Source organism: Odontomachus brunneus, unplaced genomic scaffold, assembly GCF_010583005.1.
Source record: "Odontomachus brunneus isolate Ranch 3 - 2012 unplaced genomic scaffold, Obru_v1 Obru_scaffold_062, whole genome shotgun sequence".
Lineage (NCBI taxonomy): Eukaryota > Metazoa > Arthropoda > Insecta > Hymenoptera > Formicidae > Odontomachus > Odontomachus brunneus.
The window spans coordinates 659318-669254 of record NW_022639512.1 but is presented as its reverse complement, the minus strand read 5'-3'; positions in this window follow the sequence as shown (position 1 = coordinate 669254).

The window sequence follows — 9937 nt, the reverse complement described above, 5'->3', positions numbered from 1 at the left end:
ATATATATATATATATATATATATATATATATATATATATATATATATATATAAATTTAGCATTTAAATAAAAAATGTCAAATTGAAAATTCGAATTTATAATATAATTTATTATAATATATTATAATTAATATAATATATTATAATTAATAATATATTATAATTAATTTATATATTATAATATATTATAATTTGAAATTTTATTCAATTTGAATAAAAATTCAGTTTTAATAGAATCAAACCAACTTTACCTTTTATAAAATTTTACGATATTTTTGTAAACAGAATGATTCTTTCTTTTAGACATACGACAATAAGCTTTTCTGAAACTTGTGATGTGTGTGTTGTGTGTATGTGAGTGATAAATATTTTGAACGCTATTATCAAGAAGATATTTTACTTGAAGATAACCGTTGCTTACAAGAAGGACAACAAACTGAGCAATCGCTTTTCTTAGCAGTAGAATGATACTTTTCTGTGCGTAGATGGCGAAATCAAATACTCATGGGAAAATACTCTCAATGAATGATATAAATAAGAACAAATTAAATTGTAATCTCAACATAACAGATGCTTCGAGCTGTGTTCGTGAATTAATCCTTTGAATTAATCCTTTTTCTGAATAAGTAATGCCTCTTCAGCGGAGACAATGTCAATATTGGCACTAATGACAAAATAATGACGAGAAGACGCGAGAGTGCACATGCAAGACAGAGAAAGAGGAAGAGAAACGAGGAGAGGGAGATAAAGAGAGTGTGAGAGAGAAAAAGAAAGAGGAAGGGAGAAGGAGAGAGAATTACGGAAGGACATCGGTAGCGTAACCAGCGCCAGAATAATCGTCCCAGTGGCGTCTTTTAATCCGAACCGCCATACGAATCTATTTTTCGCCGGACAATCGCGCCAGAAATACCGGATTAGCCCTCCTTCGCGATAATTCTGTTCTGGTGCTCACATGATCATCGCCACCACTTGGTGCCGCGCCGCGTACACGTCGGGTGAATCCCGGCGGTGTGTACCGCACGTTTCACAACTCGCACAATGTCACGATATTCATCGCGCGACCCATTTCCGCGTGTAAAACGGAATAAGTCGATAGGATCGCGCGGCGACGACGCGTTGCAACTACATCGAGACGCCTGCGGTGTGGCTTCGTTAAAAAGAGACACGTATAACGGAATCGAATTCCTTTTTAGCGAATCTTTGGAAAGGGAGAGAGAGAGAGAAAGGATCCCGCAGGCGAGACGAGCGTTACGATCGCGCCGCAAAATGACGGGGAAATTTCCAGATCGCGCGAGAGCAGAAAATCGGCGGGATCGAAGCTTTTCGCGCGAATCGATCGATCGCGCCGGACGGCGATCCTACCGCCGTTCGCTCGGCGTATTCCTCGCGAGAGGTACGCGATGTAACATAGATATATAGTTCGATCGTCGATCGGCGAGACTGGGTTAGAACTCGTCGTACGTATTATAAAATGCGCGGATTATTTTTAGATCGGCGCAAAAATACCGCAAGGTCGCCGCACGCGCCCGCATGCTGTTGCCCGACGCGTACGGTGTCGAGCGAGTCTCTGCTCCGAAGAGCTTTCCCGAGGAGAGCACGCCAGATGCCGCTACCGTGTGGAGGGACACCCCCGACGACGACGACGACGTTACCCGTTGGAAGTTCACCGGGTGGCAAACGCGGGAACGCGAAATATTCGCGGCGGACTGACTTTTCGACGGCTGATAGAGCGAGGCACTCGATACCCGGCTCGGCGATAATCGTGCAACAGTAACGATGTCTGTAATTCTTGTAATATATAATACAAAATATACAGGGTATCCCAGAACAACTTTCGAAGCTCCCGTGGAGGCACAGTACGGATTGAGGTAAACATAAAACTCCTACGCCGTTTTGCGATGTTCGCAATAATTATCGAGATACTGATTAAAGAAAATTTGTGAATGATCAGGCGAGATATGATAGATGAACTGTAGTGGCGACGTCTGTTACTATTAATTAAAGAAGAATTAAAGAAGATTGACGGATGGTCGCTCGCAATAATATATTAATGTTCTCTAATTAATAATTAAAATTAAATAAATAAAAAAAAATTCAAATAAAAATCTACAAAGCTATTAGAGGAAAAAGGTAGAGGACTTTTTTATTTAGTTTGGCCTAATGTACTCGACGGCAGATATGTGTTCCACGAAAGCTTCGAAGGTTGTTCTGGGACACCCAGTATAACGTAATATGTCATGAGAAAAGTATCACGAGACCACGAAGACGTCAGGCAGGAAACATTCGTGACAGTCTGACCTTTCGATCGACGAAATCACGGGGCAAGGAATCGATATCACTGAATGATTGTTCGATATTCGTATAATTATTGCGCAATCATGTCCAATGTAAAACACAACAAGCGGCTTCTATATAATGTGATTAATTGCGAATTAAAAAAATAAAATATAGACGTAATAATGCGTCATGAGATGAATGTCACGAGACGAAGAAGACATCAGGTGGGAAACATTCGTGGCAATCTGACCTTTTAATCGACGAAATTACAGGACAGGAAATCGATATCACTGAATGACCATTTGATATTCGTTTACATGGTGCAATTATATTCAATTGTAAAAGTGTACGACAAGTTGGGAAAAAATACCTAAAAATACAAAATATTGAAGCTGAGAGAGAAACTAAGAGAAACTGAGAAAAAAATATCTAAAGTATAAAAAATATTTATGGGTACTAATAACACACATATTTACTTGTATTAATATAAAATATTTTTCAAATGAGAAGTTATATGTTTTCTTAAACCTCTTTAAATTGTCATGAAAGCAATTGTCTATTCTACTTATATAAAAGAACTTACATTTAAATAAATACTTTATTAGTACCAACTGAATAAATATTTTTTATTATTTAAATATTTTTTCTCTTAGTATACGAGAGTGGCTTGTATATAACGTGATTAATTGCAATTATAAAAGAAACGGAAGTCCGAAAGTTGGAATACAATTTTAAAATGTTTTAATCGCCAGCTCTTTGATTCTTCGAGTTAAAAAGAGGTAGACAGTCTCACTCAATCGTCTTTAACATTGAAAAAAAATACTCGAAAATTTATTTCACAGAAAAAAATACTCAAAAATTTATTTCACAGAAATAAACTTTATATCCCACAGATGGATTCTCAAATATTTATTTCTCTGTGCGCACGTTCGATAATACGTTTGTGCTTGGTTTTTAAAGCACACTCAATATCATTAGAGATTTTTGTACATTTGCTTAATGCAATGATAACCAACGAGTCAATGAAACGAGTAACGTGACATCGGATGATGCCGGCATTCGTACCTTCGCTGGCATCGATCGTAAAGCTCTACGGTTGGCTTAATGCTTGAAGCAAAATTAGACATTTACTAATTTTAGGACAGTTTATTTTGTCACAGAAGAATGGCCTAATGCCGCGAATCTTCTCATAGAAGATTAACATCAACAACGATTTGTGCAAACGAGATTTACAATTAGTGTGATCTCTCTCTCTCCTCCTCCCTCCCCATCTCTTCCTCTCCTCCCTTCTCGCGTGCGGCTTAGAATCTGTACGATAAATCTGGATCTCCTAAATAATTAAATTTTTTAGAGAGATAGAGCGTGAGCCACGTGCTGCCGGTCTTTCTGCGGAGTGTCTCGGTCTACGATGAGTCAAAGAACTAGAATGATATACAGTTTAATTTTACTTATAGACGAACGTCGTGGGCGACATGCGGGTCGCGAACATCCCACTTTTATATTACGCGCGTTTCATATCGAAACTCTTGTCACTAAACACACCAATTAAAGCGCCAATTTCTTTATCATTTCGCCCGATCTCAGCAGAATCAGGAGCGAGAGGCATTGGAGAAGCACAAAAGAGTGTTTCTTTCGAAAATTGACTCGAAAGTATAACTGATATCCTGAATATCTAATCGCATAGCATGCACAAAGAAAAACAATTTGCTGCAAATTTTCTGCTGGTCTAGCAAAATCTTTTCGTTATTATATGGACAGCAAAAAGATTTACTAAGAGTACTAATCACTATTTGCTGGATATAATTTACTGAATCTACAAATTATTTTGTTGTAAAATCATGATGGATTTATATAAGCAGTTGCAGCAAGTAGTGATTAGTACTCTTAGTAAATCTTTTTGCTGTCCATATAATAACGAAAAGATTTTGCTAGACCAGCAGAAAATTTGCTGGGCCAGTAAATTATTTTGCTCCGATAGCAAATAAATTTGTTAAGAATACATTATTTTGCATCAATAACAAATTAACGTGATTCTTAGAACAAATATACTCAACAAATTTTTTCTATCCTGGCAACGAAACTACTTCTGCTCTGATAATGAACAATTTGTAAAATTAGTTACGTCAACTAAATTGTTTTGATGTCACTACGAATATGCAAGTAGCAACGACGATTTGGTTAAAAGAGCAAAATAATTTTTCTCCGTGTGCGATCTTTCACTTTCCGCAATCGACGAGGTTCATGCGAAGATAACGAGGTAATAATCGCGTCGTGCAAGTTGAAGGTTCTCGTAGCCGGTGAGTCGACGAGAAGCGGATCGATTTTAAATATATGTCTTTTATCATGTACGTGTTTTTACATTGAGAAAATATATTTTTCAGATGAAAAAATATGAATACATTTTCTTGGAATCGTCACTTTGTATAAAAGCAATTGTTTTTCACTTAAATAGAGAAAAAAAATTTAAATTTAAATAAATACGTTATCAATACTCATCGAATAAATATTTTTTTTATTTTTTTAGATATTTTTTTCTCCTATTGTAACATCCGAGTACATAAATTTGGCTAAATGAGACTATGATGCAGATTTGAAGGTAAATGGCTTTTGGACGAGACGTTACAAATTCGCGTGTGTGTATGTCCGCACGGAGAAAAATAATTTACTGGCCCAGCAAATTTTCTGCTAGTCTCGCGTCTTTTTCGAGTTTCACCTTGTTCCAACATCTAATAGGAGATCCTCCCCCAAGGCTTTTGGCCTTTCGGCGAGAGTGCACTGTCTGCGCGGCCGCACGCGTTAGTTTCGTTCGAACGCAACGGCTACCTGTGACTATCTACGTGTACATCGTGAACGCACACGAGCACGACGCGGATAGGGCTTATTTATGGATTATATGGTGGAGCCTTTGCCAGACGGCAGCTCGTGGCCGTCTTACGCGCGAGAAAACGACGAGCCGCTGCCAAGCATCACACGCACCGTGTGTGTACGCATACAGCACGTCGCTCGTACGAGCGTGTGATCGAGAAATCAAGTCGCCGGCACGATATAATCGCGATCGAATCCATGTATACACGTGGTGTCCGAATGAACACATCCGAGAGAAAAAAGAAGGAACACTGATTCGGTGGGTACTAATAACGCGTTCACTCGCCCTGGTATACGCTGCAAAAGATCCTGCGTTGAATTTAACGCAGGTTGCGTGTCCCAATTTGTCCACTCCGATGTTTGGGTCAATTCCCAACGCAACGGACAAATATATTGACCACGATAACACAACTTGTACTTGCACACTTTACATGTTAAACACGTCACCAAGAACGTGTATGTTACGTGTAAATTGTGTCACATTTAACGCTTCGATTATACGCTCAATGTAGAATAGTCGATATTACGACAATATTTTAAATTAACACATACGAGTGTGTCTTTAAAAATTCAACACGAACATTCCTACGCGGATCGATTTCAAATACATGTCTTTTATCATGTACGTGTTTTTACATTGAGAAAATATATTTTTCAGATGAAAAAATATGAATACATTTTCTTGGAATCGTTACTTTGTATAAAAGCAATTGTTTTTTCACTTAAATAGAGAAAAAAAATCTTAATTTAAATAAATACGTTATCAATACTCATCGAATAAATATTTTTTTTATTTTTTTAGATATTTTTTTCTCCTATTGTAACATCCGAGTACATAAATTTGGCTAAATGAGACTATGATGCATTTGAAGGTAAATGTAATAAGAACTGTGATTTTAATGGCATTGTCGGGATTATATCAAGAGAGCTCGCAGGAAAACAATACATGGACGAACGCGCTTTCAAGGACGAGACGTTCTCTGTACTGACAATACGGATATTTACAATTGAAAGACAGTACGACCGTTGGTTCTATCGCAGCGCGCTTTGTGATGGAAAATCAACAGGAGGGAAAACATGCCCCTTCGATATTTCTATAGCTTGATACGTATTCACTTTATGTATTCTTTATGCTTCACGCCTGTTTTCGCTCGATGTAATATTCGTGAAAAGAACCGAAGTTTATAGAACGAAAGATAAAGCGAAGCTGTTTCCGAATCGCGTATGAATTATAAAATCCGAGCTCTTTACAACGCCCAGACTGCCATTCACTCTCCAAGCTCTGCCTTTAAAAAATTTTAAAGATCATATTCTATGAATTATTTCCAGTTTTTACGTCAGTGATGCTCGGTTACATTTCGGGAGAGTAAATGTCAAAGTATGTCAAAATATGTCGTACGATAAGCGCGAAAAGATAAGTGCAAAACGAGCGAGAGAACTTTTGCCCGAGTTTACCCGGAAGAAAGTCACGATATAGTCATAGCAAAACATAGACACGTTACGTCGTAAAAACATTTTGTATTTGTGTTGAAATCGATCTGTGTGGGAACTTTGATGTTAAATTTTTGACATACGGCCGTGTGTTAACTTAACTTATTGCTGCTGCGTTATTTCGACTATTTCCACTTAACCATTAAATTAACAAAAGAATTAGAATAGACAAATTGGGACTTGTAAAAATTAAACGCCAAATCTTTTAAAGCATAAGATCGAGGATAGAGACGAGTCGTGCTCAAGTCACACGGTTATGATGTAGCGATCGTTAGGCCAATCGACCGAGAAGCAAATTGAATCCCTCCTACATTGAATTTCGACAGGAACATTTGTTGTTACACGTAAGGAAGTGACAACTCGGAAATTTTCCCCGATCTATAGGACGAGTTTCCCGGCCACGCGATTCGCTGGTTTCACGCGAGCGTGCACGAGCGCGCCAACACAATCATGTGAGTCACGGCAGTTGGCAGGAATCCATGAAACTGATCTTAGTAGATGCATAAACGATTTCGACAGGCGATCTATTAACCCAAAATAGGCTTTTTCTGTCACGAATTATGCGTGATCGCGTTTGCACTCGCAGTTAACGCTATCACAACAATTTCGTATACGATTATTCGCCACCTCGCTGCGCGTCGCGGACTCCTTGGCATCAAAAGCTACACCTGTCGCATCCATCGTTGATTAACTGCTCGTAATTCACGATGAACGAGTCAAGAAATGAACTTGGTCAGGGGGACATCGAGGGAAAAGCCTGAAATTTTACCCCTACTTTTTCCAACTTTTTAACGTCTGTATATTCTGAAGGATCAGTGTATGTTTAATACATAATCTGAAGGCCTATTTAGCGGCTCGAAATGACAGAAAATGTACAAAATGTCACTTTTGGACTTTAAAGAGACCTCTCGAAAATTTGTAAGTTAAACAGGATCAAAGAAGAATCACATAGACTTCAGAGTATCGAAATAAGAATTAAATGGAGTGTTGAGGTCAAAATTTCGATTCTGCAGTCGTCGATAATCTCAAACTAATATACATATTTCGAATAAAAATCGTCTTGTTGAGTAATGTCTGTTACGAGCAAAGCAATTTATTTGTACACGGAGAAAATATATTTAAAATTGCGTTTCTGGTCACAATATCTATTGTAAAAATTATACTGAAATTGTAACATAAACTACTACAGAAATAATAAATTTGTGACGACCTACCTGATATAAAGAACGTTCAAGTAATTACAATAATTTTGTAAGTCAAAAGATACATAACATTTTTTCAACAAACACACAATAACTTCGGCCATCCTGTACGGTCCAAGATCACAAAAAATATTTTCTCCGTGTATACATATGCAAAAGTTTAAAAAAGCAGACAAATGACACGTCCGTATCACTCTGTGTGTTTTAGCTTGCTTATAAAAATACACTGAAGAAACAAAGCGGTTACGAGATACAGGGCGACATTTCGCGGAATAATAAAATTTCCCGACTACTTTCGCGAGTTCGTTTTTGCGAGTCGCGAGCTGTGAACGCCGAAAGGTTAAATGTTACGTTGGCGTCGTCCCCGAAGTGTTACGATGACAGCGCAAGCGCACTTCAACCGTGACCTTCTGCGCGCGAATTCGCTCGCTCGCGAAATTGTGCGCGCTCGTTTTCCGGCAACAGCGATCTTTTGTAAATTCTCGCCCCTGGGCGCGCGGGAACCAGGAAACCCGTCAATTGGCCGTACAAACGGCCCCGAGCGGATTATCGAAGGTGTCAGTCCATCTGATGTATCCAAGACAGACCGGGGAAATCCCCGGCGCGAAACGGTCTTTAAATATATACACGAATCCACCGTCCGATCGGAACTGTCCGGCTGTCGATCACGTTTCACGAAGAACGGTTACAGAAACGGTTGCGCGACGGCGGCGGCTCCAGATCGCGGATCGCGGGCCTCTCTCGGGGTGGCTTCGAGTTACGCGATTTCTTTTTCCGTTCCTCGTGTATACGTCGCGTTGCGACGGTGTAAATAATCTAAATCTAAATCTGAGCGACACCGCTTCAAGAAAAAGCTGAGGAGACGTGTGTTTATTGACAGGCCGGCAGCATTTGTCTCTTCTGGTAACTGTGGAATATGTCTATAAAGAAAGATTGTCGCGCTCGAGACAAAAATGTTAGTGCGACGGAACGACGAAGCCCGGCGGGATGTGTGCGTCATCGGTTTGAGATCAGCGACGAATCTCTCCTCGATGCTTCGTTTGTGCAAGTGCGATTCTTGACTTAGACACGGTTCCACCAACGTCCTTAAACGCTGATTGAATCTTAATCTGAGGTCTTTAAGGTCCGTATTAATAGTCGTCGCTTGAACTTGCCTCAGATGAGACACCCAGATTTTAATTTAGACGTGAGTTTTTCAGCTGAATTGCGATTGTGATGTCGCACATATTATATAATCCAAATGAAAAATTCTCATTTGACTCTAAATTCAGATATGAGTATCTCAAGTAGCACAAGTTTCAAATAACGACTATGAATAACGGGTCTAAGTCTTTGTCTGACGACAGTTTAAACTCAGATTAAAACTTACTCGATGTCGGTGAAATCGGACAACAGTGTATTAACAGCTTTATAACAAGGTGTGTGCACAAAGGATTGCAAATATGCTTAGTCATTCCCTACACTGAGAAAACAAATTTTAATTAACAAATATTTGTTAAGTGGATATCATTTACTTAAATAAAAATGCCCATCATTTAAACTGAATATTATTTACTTAAACCGAAACAATACTCGGTTTAAATAAAAAAATATTGATTTAAGTAAATATGTATCCACTTAATAAATATTTATTAATTTTTAAATATTTTTTTCTTATTGTGGTTACGTGTCCTAATCGAGAATTACGAAAAATTTTCGATCTAAAGCATTCGTTTCTAGATACTCAAACGTTTCAGGATAGTTGTCATTCTTCTAATAATCAACAGTCATGACTTTTGACCATCTAGAAAATGTTTTTTAGTAAAATGTAAATGTAGTAAACAGTAGTAAATGTTTTAAACATTACAAATATTTTATAAATGTGTTTTAGGTCAAAAATTTTCATGACTTTTGATTAAGACATGGTTAGGAAATGGCTAGGCATATACACTGAGAGAAAAATTACCTTAAAATCAACTGTGAAAAAAGAAAACTGTTCAAACCACGTTGAGGATTGTGTACACTGAGGAAAAAGTTACCTTAAAATCAACAAATATTCCTTTGATGGGTGCCATTAACATATTTACTTAAATCTAAATTCTTTTTATTTAAATCAAATATTG